We start from the raw sequence: 19,393 nt of genomic DNA on the forward strand, positions 1-19,393 counted from the left end.
GGAGGGTTAAAATGATTTGAAAATGACACTTTTGTCCCATATATAGCCAAAAACCTAATTTTTCAACTTGCTTCAATGGACATGAAAAGTGTACCCTTACTAATTCGCCCGCTCTGATTCCATTTTTGGGATTGAAATCAAAATTTGAGATCATTTTGCTAGTCAATTTCACAATTTGGATCACTTAACGCTCTTTCCATCAAATGCTCATTCTTTCTTCAAATTGCGCTCAATTTCAACATTGAATCTTAATTCAATTTCATTTCTACACATCAATTTTACGATCAACTCTGTGCTCAATTTTTCATCAATCAACATCGATTCTTCAAATATTCCTCACAATCAATTTGTGCTCAAATAACTTATTTTCGCCACACAATTGCCTATGATCAAGTACCCTCACTATTTTTTCGATTTCGTTCCCGAGGGGGCATACTTACGACCTTATGACCTCACATCTCACATGTCGAGAACATTTTTTTTTTCCCAAATCTTCAGCAAATGTCGAGCAAAATCTTTTCAACTAAAGAAAATCAATTCTTATTGCTAAGGGGCATCTCAACTTCATCACTTCACATCAAATTGAGATCTCTCGATCATTTGAATTCGAATCAATCGCTAGGGGCATATTAGTTTCATCACTTAAAATCAAGCTGATATTTATATTTCATCTAAATCAATCTCTTAACGTTAATCAGTTTTATCGCTTTACATCAAACTTATTATTTGTTTAAACTCAATCAAAAGTTTAAAGAGTATCTTTGATCACACTCAATCTAAGAAGGTGTTCAGTATTCATTTCTTGATCAAGCTGAACAGTTTATCTTCATCATGTCTTGATCAATCATGTTCAAGATCAATTTTTATCATCACTCACTGTGTCTAGATCAATCAAGTTCTAGATCAGTAAGATCCTCTTCTTGATCAATCAAGTTCAAGTTCAGTATCTTTTGTTTCTATCATTCCTTAGTTCAATCAAGTTTGGGATCGATATCATTTTAATCTAGTTCATGATCATTCAAGTTCAGAACTGGCATCTCCTAGACATCACACATTCTTTGAACCAATGCACTGCTCACACATTAATTCAAAGAGAGGCAAATGTAATACCCTAAAAATGGTCATCTAAACCATGGGCCCCTAATCTTGACAACATCACAAAGGTCCTAACCAAAGGCATTAAATCAATCTTGAGCACATTATTAATTCTTTAATCATCAAATATCACATGGCAAATCAATTACTCAATATTAATTAAATATTCATATAATTAATTGAACCATTTCCAAGAATATCATTTTGATCAATTATCCTATTTTAATTTATTAAATATCCTTGCATATTTAATTAATTAATAAAATTGCCATTTAATCATGCAAAAGGAATTAATTTATTACAAAAGAGGAATTAATTACAAAGCAAGAGTTGAATTGAAATTAAATAAAAAGAATTGAATTGAGAGAGAAATCAAACTTGAGATATTATTTCTTTTTCTAAATTTAGAACTTGAAATTAGAAAAGCAATTAAATTGAATTATTGAATTATTCTCTAAAATTAGAACTCAAAGCTTTTCAGAAAAAGAAGTTCAGTTGCATTGAAAAGATTCTTTTCTTGAATAAATCAAATATATGCATGAAATTATCTATTTTTATCACAAATGCATGGAATTAATTTAATATTATTTCCAATGCAACTTAAACTTCTAATTTGAATGCATTTCAATTAAACTATAATTGGAATCTATATCAAGGTTAACTAAACCGGATTTCTCAATTATTTTCAATTAATCCTAAATTGAGATTTTTATTCTGTAATTCTCTATAAATATACTCTTCAGCTCTCATTCCAATTCACCCCAAAGATTTTTGAGATCACGCTTGGAGATTATTATCACGCTAATTTCGCTCTGGAGTCATTGAAGATTATTGTGCTTTTTAGATTATTTGCATCCATTTTACATCCATTATTGCTTGAATTGATTATTTGCTTGAATTATTCATCCATTTTGCATCCATATAGTTAATATCATATAGATTAAATCCTTCATCTTGGTGTAGTCTAGTCACTGGTATTGCTTATAAAAAATCTGAGAGCAATCTTATACTCGCATCTTTTAGAAGGCAATTAGTGGCTTTGTTATGGTTTATTATTGATTGATTATTATTTACTAACCATACATGTAATGACTTAATTGAAGTGATGTTCTTACAGCTACATACCACTTTTTCACACACACAACAATGTCCCGAGATAATCATAGGGAAGGGACATTGGCAACCTAGAGGATCTTGGTGGGTTTTAGGTGAGAATGCCATTCTCAAAAGTGCATCCAAGTGAAATGTGGCAAAAGTGGAGGGTCGACTCTCAATTAACTAGGACACAAAAATAAAGAAGAGAAAACCCGAAGGGAAGCTAAGGATTTTCATCCACACCTACTATAATCCTCTATCCGACATTGAACAATTTTCTCAAGAACTTCTCATTTGTTAATGAGATCAACCCATTCATCTAAAATATTTTTTTTGGCTTAGCTTATTGTTCTCTAATTTTTAGAGGATGAGAGTTTTCCCTTTCCTAGTATTTTTGACTCTCCCCTTTTATGGTCATTCTCGAGGTAAGATGTAAGAGCCTTGAGCTAAACATATCTAGCATATATTTAGGGGTTCTAATTTTCACTATACGAGACAACCAAGTTGTGAAGGTAAAATTCACACATTCAGTTTTGCATTTCTGGTGTGGTCTTTGAATAAGTAATTCAAAGTGATCTAGTTGTAATGATAGAAATAGGTGCATCACTAAAAGGATTAATTATTTGAAAAATAAAATAAAAATCTTACAAGTAAAGGACATATACTTGGGTTGGTGGTATATATGGTATAAAGTGACAATGATAAGCTATTGTAAAACTATAAAGATCCAACCACAAACAATCTAAGTCCTGTTGTCACATGGATTTGCACCCGATGCAAGATTGAAATTCCTGCAATCCAGTGACGCATTGGACTACTCTTAGGTTGTGGGCATCCTATTATGAGAGAAGACCTCTGGATTATAGGCCAACTTCCTATTTGATCACCTAAAGAACTTAAATGAATTTCTAAGAAAAGGGAAGAAGGATATGCATGAAACTGAAAATTAACTACTACTAGGTGATCCACCAATGATAAAAGACCTACAAACTTCTTACAAATCCACAAGATAACCAACTAATGAAACTACTTAAACTCACAACTCAAACATACATGTTTGCATAAATGATTCTCTTGAAAGGCTAGCTTACTGATGTTCACAAAAAGGAGAATAATAATGTTCCCACAATTTTGATGCAACAGAATCACATACACAATCAGAGACTTGCACTATAACATGTACCTCAGCCCTAAGCATCTGAAGAAACTAAGATAAAATAAAGGATTCTACAAAAAGAATCACAAAATTTTAATCAAAACGCTTACAATAATAACACTTAGACCAAACAATTTAAGGAGGAACTCAACTTCTTTATTGAAAACAAGGAACTTTATACATTACAAATCTAGAAAAAACTCCTAAAAATGAGCTACAGGAGCCTGAGTATCTTTAGCTACACAATCTCAAAACTCCCAAACTCCTTACAAAAGAGTGAAAAACAAACACTTATACCAAAGCTTGCAAAAAATTCAAAAAATTGAATTTTTGGCTCCAAGATGGATCATTTGTCATCAATTTTAAGCTTTTCCTCAAAATCAGGGGGCTTAACTGAGAGAGAAACTCTTCCAAAACTACAAAAAAGAGTAGCCAAATTGAACACAACTTCACGTCATTTCGCATTGAGTTCACCTGGATGCTACTGGTTACCTGACCATTTGATCTAGCCATCTGCATTAACCGTCAGCACATAATAGAAACTGTCGGGACTACTGACAGCTTGTAGCTATGTTGCAAGGATTAACCTTTACACACCTTTTCATTACCGTATAGTGATAGTGCTTAGATCTTCAGGAACCTGTTCATCTTTTAACCACTCTTCTTTTTACTTTTATCTCTCCTGTTGCTCTCTTCATCCTGGGCCCATGGGAATGAGCAACGATAATGACCTTTAAACCATTGAACCACTTTGAACTAGTTCAAAGTTCAAGTTCAAAGTTGATTTAAAAAATATAGACATCCGCTTGTCTGTAGACTTTTGCCACATGTCAGCTTCTGATTTGCTCGCAGGTCCACTTTGTCTTCCATCTGGACTTGGTTTGACTTGGTTCTTCATCTTCTCTCTACCACGTGGCACATCCTCATTCATTTTGAGTCCACCTGGATGACCACCTCAACTTTCACCTTGCTAGTTGCCAAGTTGCATGAGATAACCAGTGAGCATCTTCATCATGCGATATAGCGACAGTCGTTGATCTGTCCTCAAACTGTTCAATCTTTAACCTCTTAGCCGCTCACCTTTTTCACACGTTCTTTGTCACCAAGTCACTATGATAACTAGCGAGCTTCTTTCTATAGCAATATAGAGATGCTCATTAGATCTTTCCTGATCTACTCGGTCTTTAGTCTCTCTAAGCATCTATGCCATATGTCAATCTCTGGTTTGCCACCTGATCCACCTAAGAACGGCCTCATCCGCCACCTCAGCACCACTGGACCCACCATTTTACTTTGGTTTATTCGGCATCAATATTTTGGCCAAACTACCTCCCTCGGCGAATAATTTTTTATGTCTCATTGAAACTGCAGTTTCATCGATACCTTTTATTTTGATGAAACCAATGCATTCAGTGAAACCATTTAGAGATCTATCGCGGCCAAGGTTTGTTCAACATTCACCTTGATGACATGCCACCTATCATGAGGCATGTCACCATGTGTCACCTTATGATACGCTCATTGTCCATGTCAACACCACCTAACCTGCCACCTATCACGAGGGTATTCATTCCGGGCACTTCATAACCATGGTACAATGACAGTAATGGATAGCCCCAGAATGTCACTCCACCATCTGATCTTCCTTGATCTGTTGTTGATCTTAGCGATCTGCTCAAGCTTTAAATTTCCCTTTTTGGTGCATGCTTTGTCACCAAGTCACAGAGAGTATTTGGCGATTATCTTCCCATCGTGACATAGTGATAGCCGTCAGATCTTTCTTGATCACCGTTGATCTACCTAAATCTACTCGGTCTTTAGTCTCTCTAAGAGGCTCTCTCTTATACCCCGGTGTCACCATGTGGCACACCTCTATTTTTCTACATGATCCACTCGAGCGCCACTTCAACTTCCACTTGGATGCTACCTTACCAGTCGCTAAGTCGCGGTAATTAACAGTCGATCACTTTCACATAGCGGTATAGCGATGACCGTCAGATCCTTTGCAACCTGCTCACCTCTTAATTTGCCCTTTCACTGCAAAATTTGGTTTCTTTGAGATGCATGCGCATGCGAGAGGCCCACCAACACTGAATTTCTCCTTTTCAAAACACTGTAAGCTTTGACACTAAGGATATATGCGACCTTGCATATAAATGTGATAAATTTCCTCCGTTCGGCCAATGTGGGATAAATGGTCCTTCTTGGGCCTTTCCTCTGTCACGTGACCCCTGCAGTTTGCTTTTACCTGAAGGTTTCTGAGCCTCTCCAAATTTAAAAATGAATTTTGCAATGGAGCATGAACATTTATGTGATCTATCTATCTTTGCAACATTCATCTCCATAAACATGCTGGGCTCAACCCTTGTGGGAGCCACATTTTAACCCACATGAAGCAAACAAGTTAGACAAAAACATGTATTATTTTCATATTTAGCACTTGTTTCTCCTTCTAAGGCATATTCAGCTTGTAGCAAAAATAGGTAACATTTTCGACAACATCTGCCATATGTTTTCCTGCTAAACATTTTGACCAGCTTCCTTATGCATTCCATTGGGCCCAAAGTCACTAAGACTGATAGAAAATTGAAACAACACATCACACATGACTGCAGAAACTCTCTTTTCTCTTAAAAACCTATCCTAATCTATGGAGTATAGGTGTGTGGTTTATGGCAGTGAGATTAACACCTTACTGTCATGAATAAGGCATGCATATTGATAGATTAGGATAGGACAAAACAAAAAAACACTTTTGAAATACTGCAACTATTTATTGCAGCTATATGGGGGAGATGGCTTTTGTGCATGAGAGGGGATAAACATATTCCTTGTTTCATATGATGGGCACCTCTTTTTATAGCTTTGATGGATTGCAATAGTATGACTCTCATTACTCCTCCTGAACTATGCACTAGGCACTTAGGGAAAACAAAACTACAAACTGACCTATTGTGCAAAGCACTTATTACCACTAGGAAAACTGAAATATGTACAAATTTTAGGCATACCTCAAAATCAATGCTTGAGGTGAATCCCATTGATTGGGATTGGTTCAACTTCACCATCCAACTTAGACAATTGGAAGGCATTGTGCTACTTGCACTTAGAAATCATATAAGGCCCACTCCAAAAAGTATCAAACTTTGTATGCTTGCCTGGCCTGCTCTGGAATTCATCTCATTTCAGGACAATGTCACCTTCCTTGAACACTCTAGGAGAAGCCCTCTTATCAAAATATCTTTTCATTTGAGCTTGGTGATGCTCAATTTTCCTCATCACCTTATTTCTAACTTCCTCTAGCTCAATCAACTGAGCCAATCTTGCTGACATAGGCTCTTCTTCAATCATATTCAGCTAGTTAGATAAATCAAGGGCTGGAAACTCAAGTGAAATAGGAAACCTTGCCTCTTTCCCATACACAAGCATGTATGGAGACATTCCAGTGGACCTCTTTGGTGTGATTCTATCAGCCCATAAGGCTGATTTAAGCTTGGTATGCCAAGCTCGCTGATTTCCTTCCATGGTCCTTTTGATGATTCTGAGTAGATTCTTATTTGTGGACTCATCTTATCCATTTCCTTGAGGGTAATAGTTATATGAGGTGTTGAGATAAACACCATTCTTTGCTGCCCAATTAGATATTTGGCTCCCTACAAAAGAAAGAGCATTATCCAAAGCTATAGATTCAAGGACACCAAATCTAGTTATCAACTCGTCATAAAAGCTCAAAATAGCTGTCTCGTTTGCTTCCTTCAATGCTACAACCTCAGTCCACTTAGTAAAATAATCAGTGGCTCTGAGCACCCACTTGTGGCCAACACTTGAAGGTGGATTTATGACTCCAATGAAATCCAAACTCCACTTCATAAAGGGTTGTTCTACCTGAATAGGCCGCAATGGCAGTGCTGCCAACCTCTCTTTTCCTACAAACATGGCACATTCTTTACACTTTCTAATCTAGGAATGTGCATCTCTAAACAAATTAGGCCAATAATAGCCTCCTTTCATAACTTATAGAGCTATAGCTCTTGCCGAAAAGTGTCATCATGTTGATCCTTCATGAAACTCATGCAATACCTTATCAACCTGATCAACATCTATGCACCTCAATAATACACCATAAAAAATATTTTATAAATAGAAAACCATTCAAGAGTACATAGGGAATGGATTGAAGTCTATAATACCTTCTTCTTGACTTACTCAATCCATGAGGACACTCACCAATCAGCAAGAAATGTGTCATTTCTTCTACCCAACTAATAGGAGGAAAAGGAAAAACTGCTTGTTCTTTATCTTGGAGGACCAAAACAACCTTCTCCTCATCCTCTTTACTAATGTTTGTGTGATCAACAAGCTTCTCACATAGTCCCTTACCTCTAACTAGCTTGGTGACCTTAATATCAACATTAAATTCCATCACCTTAGTCACCCAACCAACCCTCTTATCATTTATGTCTTTGTTGAGCAAAAAATGTTTAACTAAGGGGTTAGAAATGGTGTAGGAGCACCCTTCCAAACTCTTTCTCTTTCTTTTTTTTGTTGGTGTTATGCTTCTTTAGAAGCCATTGTACATGAATAAGAGCCATGAGCTCATGTGTGCTAGACTAGGTCCTAGTTTTAGGTCCTTAGTGTTTTTGTTGTGATTTCTTGTGCAAGAGAGGTTGAGTGTACCTGGAATGTGTGTTAGGCCTTATTGGCATGTTGATGTCCTTAGGATAGCCCAAAATAGGCTTAGGAGTCATGAAAAGCAACAATGTTAAAGTTGCTCAAAAGATGCAAAAAGTTGCATGACAACTTTTAAAAGTTGTCAAGCAACTTTTCCACCCAAAATGGTCATAGACCCTTGTTGTACATGGAGAGCCCTAATTTTGGCACACTGACCAAGGTATCGGTAGTATAAGTATTTGCAAACCCTAAATTAATGGGTTGGATGTCAGACATTGTATGGCCCTAGCAAAAAGACCAAACTGAGACTGTAAAACAGTTACTAGTCAGTTTGAATGAAGCAACCAAGCAAGTTAATGGATTGAGATACATCCAAAACTATGTGGAATGTCTTTCATGGTGTAAATAATTTCATTTCAAGCAATTAGTTTATGTCTTTATTTTCAAATTGTGTGTGTTTGTAAATAGTTTGTAAATTGTCTTCTTACTGTCCAGTTTTGGACAGGATTGTGTAAATGACTGCATAACTCTATTCCCCATTGTGGAACCACCATGAAACCATGGGGAATGAGAGTGTAGACCTTGTACCATACTGTAAAACAAGAAGGGCCCTTTAAAATGTAGGGAGGCCATCAAGAGACCCAATCCTAGGCGAGACTGAATAGTACCCAACTAGGAGAGGTTAAGTTGCAGAGGTCTTGGAGAGCAAGGTTGGATAGAGGAAAGTACACCCTTTGGAGGAGGTGTAGAGGAGTGTTTGAAGCATCATTGGTGAGAAGGAGGAGCCTCCACCAATATAGATAAGGTGGCTAAAGAACAAAACACTCACTGCGACCCAGGCAGACCACAAAACCCTTAAAAACCCCAAAATTTGCCCAAGGCACTGTACAGCCACTTGGAGGCCCAAAACCTAGAAAATACTTGATCCCTTGCCAATTGAGTGGTAGTCTATTTTAGGAGTTTGGGTTGTGTATGAATTGTTTGTGAGAGAAATCCCTAAAGGACCAGGTAGGAGGCCTAATTGGTCCTAATCCTTGTAGCCCTGTTTTGTAAGCAAAAACACAAAACAGTGAAATCGGTAGAAAGGATGAAGGTAGCAACTTCTTGGGGGCACATGGAGGGATGTAAAACATGGTTTAAGACCTGATTTAACCTTGATAAGACATTGGAAGGTGTGGAACAAGCCTTAGCCCTTATTAGCCATAGTAAGGGATTTTGAGTCTCATGAGTAGATGAGACCCTAGGAGCAGCATAGCAACTCATTGGTGGGTGGATTGGGCAAGGTCAAGGGATTTCTCAAGAAAGGGAAGTCCTAAAGACCCTAGGGTGTGGGGAGAACACCAGGTGATCCAAGGAAAGGATCCAAGAGCATAGACTAGGCTAGTCTATCCCAAGCAGCAACCCATCATATTGGTATCAGAGTGAGTAAAAGACTTGTTGGACTGTGTATGTCTCTATATACTAGTGAATCAGTAGGGGAGAGAAGAATTTTTACTAATGCAGAGCTGGCTAGAGAAGTAGAAGAGTAGAAGGAGAAGAATAGACTCCTTGAAGAAGCTATGAGTGAGATAAGGGATAAACTATAGGAAGTGGTGGATTAGAGGACACAAGGACCTTGGGATGAAGACACCAAGGGTAAAGGCAAGAAGACTATAGACATAGATGACATTATCCCTGAACCAGATCCCTTATTCAATGAAGAACCTTTTGTGAAGGCTATTAAGGCCTTGAACACCAAAGCCTTTGAAGGATTGCCACATTTCAGTGGAAGAATGAACATTGACACTATTATGGAATGGATTTAGGGCATGGAGAACCACTTTGAGTGTGAAGGAGTGACACAAGCTCAAAATGTTAAAGCTCCCAAATCAAGATTAAGGGGAGCAGCTTTGACATGGTGGAAGTACCTGCAAGAAGAAAGAGTTAGTATGGGAAAGCTACCTATTGTAAATTGGAGAGCTATGGTGAGTAAGATTAAGGAGAACTACTTACCAGAGGATTATGAAGTTCAACTTCATAAGAAGAGACAAGGATTGAAGAAGAAGGATCTTGATGTGACCTCCTACACAGAGGAGTTTCAAAAGCTATGGCTTAGATCCAAAGTCCAAGAAGATGAATCTATTAAGGTGGCTAGGTATCTAAGCGGCCTAAAGTGGAACATTCAAGAGGAGATAAGCCTATGGACTCTTACTACTGTTCAAAAATGTCATCAGCTTGATGCCAAGGTAGAAGAGAGGAATAAGAGGAAAGGAGACTCCAATAATAGGGGTAGAGGTAGAGGTAGAGATCAAGTGAATCACCGAGGTGGTTACCAAAGCAAGGCATATGAGCCAAGGAACCAAGGAGAAACCAAGTTGACTGAGCATGGCAGTGAAGCCAATCTCAGAGGAGGACATTCTAGAGGAAGAGGTGCACAATGTGGTCCAAATAGGGGTAGAGGTACTAGCAGAGGTAACTCCTATTTTGCAACAATGAAGTGTTACAATTGTGATCAATTGGGACACCCGACATATAGATGCCCTAACAAGCCTACATCATCAAATAGTGGAAAGAGGGTTGCATATGCACATGAAGACTCTTCAAGCAGTAAGACACCTGAGGTGGACCATATTGAATCAAAGATTGGAGAAAATCTAATGTTTAATAGGGTCTTGATAAGACAGCCAGAGAAGAATGAACCCAAGCATAGGAGAGCATTGTTTAGGGTGAGGTGCAAGATTCTTGGTAAATTTTGCAAGGTGATAGTTGATTCAGGCTCAACTAACAATATCATATCAAAAGAGGTAGTTAAGAAGTTGAAACTCACAAGGATACCCCACACTAACCCATACAAGGTGACATGGTTGAATCATGAGCAGAGTGTGCTAGTCAATGAGTAGACTTGGGTAGAGTTTCTATTGGAGGATACACGGATAAGATCCTTTGTGATGTGTTACCTATGGATGCATTTCACTTATTGCTAGGAAGACCCTAGAAATTTGATAGGAAGGTGATCTATGATGGAGAGGAGAACTCCATTTCCTTTAAGAAGGACAGCAAGACCTTCAAGATTCAGTCTTTGACAGAGAATGAAGAGGGAACTTAAAGAACACCTAGTGTTTTATTGGCTACCGGTAAAGAGTTTTTAAACTTTCTACATGAGGAGGAGATAGTGAAGTGTGCCATCTTTGTGAAGCCAAAGGAGGGAGAAGACAAGTTGTAGGTAGAGATACCCAAGGAGGTGAAGCACATGTTGCAAGAGTATAAAGACATAGTGAGTGATGGAACACCTACAACACTCCCACCAAGAAGGTCTATAAGTCATCAAATAGACTTTGTTCCCGGTGCATCCTTACCTAACAAGGTTGCATATAAGCTTACACCTAATCAAAATAAGGAGGTAGCAAGGTAAGTTTAGGAGTTATTGGAACAAGGACTGATTAAGAAGAGCATCAGCCCATGTGCAGTCCTGGTAGTGCTAGCATCAAAAAAAGGAGGTAAGTGGAGACTTTGCACTAACTCAAGAGCAATCAATAGGATTACCATAAGGTATAGGTTTCCTATTCCTAGAATAGAGGATCTAATGGACTATTTAGGAGGGGCTATGTATTTCACCAAGCTAGACCTTAAAAGTGGTTATCACCAGATAAGAATTAAGGAGGGTGATGAGTGGAAGACTACTTTTAAAACCATAGAAGGATTGTATGAATGGCTTGTGATGCCATTTGGACTCACCAATTCTCCGAGCACCTTCATGAGGTTGATGAATGAAGTGTTGAAGGATTTCATAGGGAGATTTGTAGTAGTGTACCTAGATGATATTCTCATCTATAGCAGAACCAAAGAGGAGCACCTTGAGCATTTGAATTTAGTCTTAGAGAGGTTGCATGAGGAGAAGCTATCCATCAACCTAGAGAAGTGTGACTTCTTGAAGCAAGAGCTGGTCTACTTAGGATTTGTGGTGTCTAAAGGAACCTTGAAGATGGATCCAAGCAAAGTGGAGGCAATCTTGAATTGGCTTGCACCCAAAACAGGGACTGAGGTTAGAAGTTTCCATGGATTAGCTCAATTCTATAGGAAGTTTATGAGGAACTTCAGTGGCATATGTGCACCAGTCCTTGACACTATCAAAGGAGGCCTTAAAACTAAGTTTAAATGGACTGAGCAGGCTAACAAAGCATTTCAATTGTTGAAACAGGAAGTAGCCACAAAACCTATCCTTCTCTTACCTACGTTTTATAAGCTATTCACTTTGGAGTGTGATGAAAGTGGAATTGCAATAAGTGGTGTGTTGAGTCAAGAGGGAAGACCTGTGGCATTTTATAGTGAGAAGATTAATGAAGCAAAGAAGAAGTACTCAGCCTATGACCTAGAGTTGTATGCATTAGTGCAGTCACTAAAGAAATGGAGGCATTACCTACTCCCCAAGGAATTTGTAGTGTTCACAGACAACCAGGCATTGAGTTACATTAACACTCAAGAGAAGCTAAGCAATAGACATCTGAAATGGATGGAATACCTCCAATCCTTCACCTTCACCATCAAGCATAAGAAGGGGCTGTTGGTATTTTGGTATGGTTTTGTCATTGATGTCAACACCTACTGAATACACCTACTTTGGAGATCCAACAACATTCACCGGCAAGCAGTAATCTGTGCAACAATTACTGGTATATGATTCACCAACAGGATATATTGTTCACCGGTACCTAGAACAACATGGAAGACACTTGGTAATGTTGAAGACATCATGTGGACACTTTATTTTGAAGAAATAATCATTGGTATATTCATTTTTGCATATTTGCTTTCACCGGCAAATAGGTCCAGGTTATCTAGGGTTACACCGGTAGGTTTATCTTTTCCAGATCAGCATGGCACGCTATGGAGATGATTTATTATTGTTGTAAATGCATTAAGCCGACATGTTTAAATCAGTTATTACATCGGATATTATATTATTTGTAAAATATTTTTATTGTAATATCTTGTAGAGCCGACCTACTAAAATTGGTCTTAGGGTATGGTATAAATGTAAGATCTTATTTGTAAGATCAAGTGTGGAATGCGAAAAAGAATTGTGTGAAGGTATATGTGAGATTAAGCAGAGGTATACACGAAGACATCATTTGAAGGTGAAGTTAGGTTTTTGTAGAAGCATATCAGCATTACACCGGTACTGAATCCAGCATATGAAGATGCTATTTTGTGTAGTACATTCTTATTGGATTTAACCATCCAACTGTAGTCAGTGTGACTCCCATTTGTGATTGAGCAATAAGCTCTAGGCTGTTGGCCTTTCTGTATGTGCAGACCCCTCTTGTACACTTACTATCTGCAGTAGTATCCTCTGATTATGGGTAAGGTTTCCCACCATGGTTTTTCCCCTTACAGGGTTTCCATGTACAAATATTGGTGTCATGTGTTGTGGATGACTTTACATTTATATTTCATGCATTAATCCTTACCGGTATAGCAATTTACTGTTAACACTGTCTACCGGCATACTTAACTAGTTTACCAGTATTAAGCATTAAGTTGGTTAATAAGTTTTTGGTTTGAATTTATTAGACAACTGATTCACCCCCTCCCCCTCTCAGTTGTCTCTGGGACCTAACAATTGGTATCAGAGATTAGTCCTCTTTTTGTAGAAGTTTAACAACTTGAGGAGATTCAATGTCTACTAATTATTTTAGGAAGGACAGTCCTAAACTTGATGGAACCAACTATGGGATATGGAAGATCAGAATGGAGACACATCTGAACTACATCGGTAAAGACATCTGGGAAGTTATTAAGAATGGTTATACTGCTGCTGCAGCTTGTCAGACTGCTCCAACCACCTTAGCCAAAGATGAAGAAAATGATTGCAAAGCAAGAGAAGCACTTTTGAGCACATTATTAGATCAACAAATCATGGGATTATCAGATAGGTCTACTACTATAGCTATTTGGGATCATTTGGAAACACTGAATGAAGGAGATTCCATAGTAAAAATTGCAAAACTTGAAAGCTTCCGAGTCAGGTATGAACATCTGAAAAATGGAAGAAGATGAAAGGATTTCTGCTTTCATGGAAAGAGTAAATGAAATTGTTTTGGGTATCAAATGTTGTGGAGGAACCTTGAGTGAGGATGAAATTGTTTCAAATATATTAAGAGGCTTGGCACCGGCATATAAAATGAAAGTTATTGCTATAAATGAGTTAAGAACAATGCCTAATACATCAGTAACTAGGGATACATTGATTGGAAAACTTTCAACTTTTGAAATTGAGGAATCTGGTCCTATTTCTACTATAAAGACTGATTTGGCCTTTAAAGCATCAACATCATCTACTCCATCATTTGACAAATCAGATTGGAGAGCCTTTTATGCAAGAGAACTTGAAGAAACCAGAAAGGAGAATGAAGAGCTTGAAGAACTTGAAGCACTATTTGCAAGGAAAATGCCAAAAGGTCCAATTGGAATTAAGTATGAAGGTAAGGCACCCTTTAAATGTTTTAACTAAAATAAGATTGGTCATATGGCTTCAACATGCCTTGATAGACATGCTAGACTAAGAGAAGAAGCTAGAAGAACATACAAGCCTAATCCTAAATATCAAAGATACAGATTTAAGAAGAACAAAGATAAATCTTGTTACATTGCTGATGGTGTGACTGATGATTCTGATGAGGATCCAACAGACAATGGATGGTTTTTTGTTGCTATAATAGAAGATTAATCGGCACCTATTGCTCAACCGGTAGAACAAGCCCTAGCAGCTAAAGTTGAATCAAAGGATGAATGGATTATTAACTCAGGATGCTCACATCATATGACTGGAGACAAAGGTAAATTCTTAAACTTTCAAGAATACAATGAAGGTTTAGTAAGATTTGGAGATGACAAAGCCTGTTCAATCAAAGGTAAGGGTTCAATATCTCTTGATGGTAAACATAACATTGACAATGTCTACTATGTTGAAGGATTAAAGCATAATATTTTAATTGTTGGTCAATTAGTTGAGAAAGGTTTTCAGTTACAATTTAAAAATGGAAAATGCAAAATCATGAATAGAACTGGTTTGGAAATTGCAACCGGTAATTAGACTAGAGGTAATATCTTTCATTTGAATAACAGTGAAAAGGCATGCTTAATTGCACATATAGATGAAAGTTGGTTATGGCACAAGAGACTATGTCATGTAAATTTTGATTGCATGGTAAAAATCAGTACTTCTAAGGCAGTTAGAGATCTACCTAGAATTGTGAAAGCTCAGAATACAATTTGTAAGGAATATCAATTTGGAAAACAAGTTAGAGCTAGTTTCAAAAGTATTCCAGAAAAATCCAATAATGCTCTTGATTTAATTCACACTAATTTATGTGGTCTAGTTAGAACTAAAAGCTTACAAGGTGATAGATATTTCATGCTAATTATTGATGATTATTCTAGAATGTGTTGGGTTACTTTTCTCAGAGAAAAATCAGAAGCACTTGGGAAGTTCAAACTATTCAAAGCAATGGTTGAAAATGAAACCGGTAAGAAAATTAAATGTTTAAGATCAGATGAAGGAGGAGAATTCACATCTAGAGATTTTAATACCTTCTGTAAAGTAAATGGAATCAAAAGACAATTATCAGCACCTTGGACACCACAACAAAATGGAGTTGTTGAAAGGAAAAATAGAACTATCTTGGATGCAGCAAGAAGTATGTTATTAGAAGCAAATCTACCACATATGTACTAGAGAGAGGCAGTAAGCACTGCTATCTATACATTCAACAAAATTCACATCAAAGGTGAAACTGGTAAGACCCCTCATGAACTATGGTTTGGTAATATTCCTACTCTTAAGTATTTTAGAATTTTTGGAAGTAAATTTTATATTAGAAGAGATGAGTATATTGGTAAATTTGATCCTAGAAGTGATGAAGGAATATTTCTTGGTTATTCATCTAAAAGCAAGGCATATAGATGTTTTAATAAAGATTGCAGAAAATTGTTGAGAGTACAAATGTAAAGATTGATGAACAATTTAGAGGAACTTCAAGGTATATAGACTCTAAACTGGCAACAGAAGTTATGACAAATGAACCTAAACTAAATCCACCGATACAGAATGAAGATCCAATTACCCCGGTATCATCAGAGGATTCCACAGTAATTGAAGAACAACAACAAACTAAGACACCCCGGTGTGTAAGATTGAATCATTCTGAAGATCAGATAATTGGAAACAAATTTAAAGGAGTTATGACAAGAGGAAGATTGGCAAATGAAGAGGTATGTCTTATTTCTCAAATTGAACCATCATCTATCAATGAGGCATGCGAAGATAAATTTTGGATTAAAGCTATGGAAGAAGAATTAGGACAAATTGAGAAGAATAATACTTGGACATTAGTTCCCTGGCCTAAAGATAAAAATGTAATTGGAACCAAATGGGTATTTAGAAACAAACTTAATGAAGATGGAAAGGTTGTCAGAAATAAAGAAAGACTAGTGTGTAAGGGATATTCTCGAAAAGAAGGAGTTGATTACAATGAAACCTTTGCACCAGTAGCCAGAATTGAGGCAGTTAGATTATTCTTGGCTTTTGCAGCTCACAAGGATTACATAGTTTATCAAATGGATATTAAATGTGCATTATTGAATGGAGATCTTGAAGAGGAAGTTTATATTGAACAACCTAATGGATTTTCTTTGATAGATGACAATGATATGGTTTGCAGGTTAAGAAAAGCTCTATATGGATTGAAACAAGCCCCAAGAGCTTGGTATGCAAGATTGGATAAGTATCTTTTAAAGATTGGTTTTACTAAAGGAAATGCAGATAGCAGTTTATATTACAAAGTAACTAATAATGACATCTTGATTATTGAAGTATTTATTGATGATATAATCTTTGGAGGAGAAGATGGATTATGTAAAGAATTTTCTCTTGAAATGTAGCAAGAATTTGAAATGTCTATGATTGGAGAAATAAAAATTCTTTTAGGATTGCAGATTTCACAGACTGATAAAGGTATATTTTTGAGTCAATCTAAGTACTTGAAAGAACTACTTAAGAAATTTGGGATGGAGAACTCTAAACCAGTAAGCACACCTATGACTACAAATGACAAATTATCTCAGAAGGATGAATCTACACCTGTTAATCCAACTAGATACAAATCTATGATAGGAGGTTTACTATATTTGACACAAACCAGGCCTGATATTATGAATGTAGTATGTATTATTGCTAGATTTCAGAGTAATCCTAGAGAAAATCATGAATCAGCAGTGAAAAGAATTTTTCGGTACTTACAAGGCACATCAAATCTTGGATTATGGTATCCTAAAGATGAAAATTCTGATCTATGTGCATACACAGATGCAAATTAGGTAGGAGACGTGGATGATAGAAAAAGTACCACTGGAGGAGCATTCTTTCTTCGAAAGAGATTAGTTTCTTGGTTGAGTAAGAAATAGAGTTGTACATCTTTATCAATAGCAAAATCAAAATATGTTGCAACAGCAACAAACTATACACAGGTACTTTGGCTTAAGCAAATGTTGAAAGACATAAAGGTAAAATGCAAGGAACCTATTACTATATACTGTGATAACACTACAGCAATTGATATATCTAAAAATATGGTATTACATTCTAAAACAAAACATGTTTCTATCAAACTGAATTTTCTAAGGGAAAAAGTTGAAGAAAAAGAGATAAAACTGGTTTATGTGAATACTAAAGAACAACTTGCAGATATTTTCACAAAACCTTTGCCTAAGGAGACTTTTGAGTATCTCAGAAATCAGTTTGGAGTCATACCACCACTGGTAGAGACTTAGATAGTTGATGGTTGTCATCAACCAGCAGAATTAAATGGACAAATCTTTTATTCTGGTATTTGATGAGGAAGCTACTTCAAAGGGGGAGTAGTTGGTATATTGAATTGGCTGGTATTTTGTGACTTTGGCATTTGATGTCAAAGGGGGAGAGATATCTATGGAAAAACACATTATCTTTTTGGTGAAAGATTTCAGGGGAGAGATTTTGAAAATCACATTTAAGGAGAAATTGGTATTGTTACTCCCAAGGGGAGAAATGGAGATTGTTGTTTTTGTATTTGGCATTTCTATTTTTGCACTTTGATGGTTTTTCCATCTTGTGTTGCCATCAATGCCAAAGGGGAAGATTGTTGGTATTTTGGTATAGTTTTGTCATTGATGTCAACACCTACTGAATACACCTAATTTGGAGATCTAGCAACATTCACCGACAAGCAGTAATCTGTGCAACAGTTATTGGTATATGATTCACCGGTAGGATATATTGTTCACCAGTACCTGGAATGACATGGAAGACACTTGGTAATGTTGAAGACATCATGTGGACACTTTATTTTGAAGAAATAATCATTGGTATATTCATATTTGCATATTTGCTTTCACGAGCAAATAGGTCCAGGTTATCTAGGGTTACACCGGCAGGTTTATCTTTTCCAGATCAGCATGGCACGCTATGGAGATGATTTATTATTGTTGTAAATGCATTAAGCCAACATGCTTAAATCAGTTATTGCATCGGATATTATATTATTTGTAAAATGTTTTTACTGTAATATCTTGTAGAGCCAACCTACTAAAATTGGTCCTAGGGTATGGTATAAATGTAAGATCTTATTTGTAAGATCAAGTGTGGAATGCAAAAAAGAATTGTGTGAAGGTATATGCAAGATCAAGCAGAGGTATACATGAAGACATCATTTGAAGGTGAAGTTAGGTTTTTGTAGAAGCATATCAGCATTACACCGGTACTGAATCCAACATATGAAGATGCTATTTTGTGTAGTACATTCTTATTGGATTTAACCATCCAACTATAGTCAGTGTGACTCTTATTTGTGATTGAGCAGTGAGCTCTAGGCTATTGGCCTTTTGCATGTGTAGACCCCTCTTGTACACTTACTATCTACAGTAGTATCATCTAATTGTGGGTAAGGTTTTCCACCGTGGTTTTTCCCCTTACAGGGTTTCCACGTACAAATATTGGTGTCATGTGTTGTGGATGACTTTACATTTATATTTCATGCATTAATCCTTACCGGTATAGCAATTTACTGTTAACACTGTCTACCAACATACTTAACTGGTTTACTGGTACTAAGCATTAAGTTGGTTAATAAGTTTTTGGTTTGAATTTATTAGACAACTGATTCACCCCCCCCTCTCAGTTGTCTCTGGGACCTAACAGGTGCAACTTAATAAGGTGGTAGATGCCTTAAGCGAGAAGTTGTTGACAGTTCAAGAACTACAGTTGTAGAGCATAGGCATAGAAGGTTTCAAAGACCTCTATGAAGGAGATGAAGACTTCTCATCAACTTACAAGGTTTGTAAAGAGTTTGAGAACCATTTCCA

The sequence above is a fragment of the Cryptomeria japonica genome, chromosome 11, assembly GCF_030272615.1.
Source record: "Cryptomeria japonica chromosome 11, Sugi_1.0, whole genome shotgun sequence".
Taxonomy (NCBI): domain Eukaryota; kingdom Viridiplantae; phylum Streptophyta; class Pinopsida; order Cupressales; family Cupressaceae; genus Cryptomeria; species Cryptomeria japonica.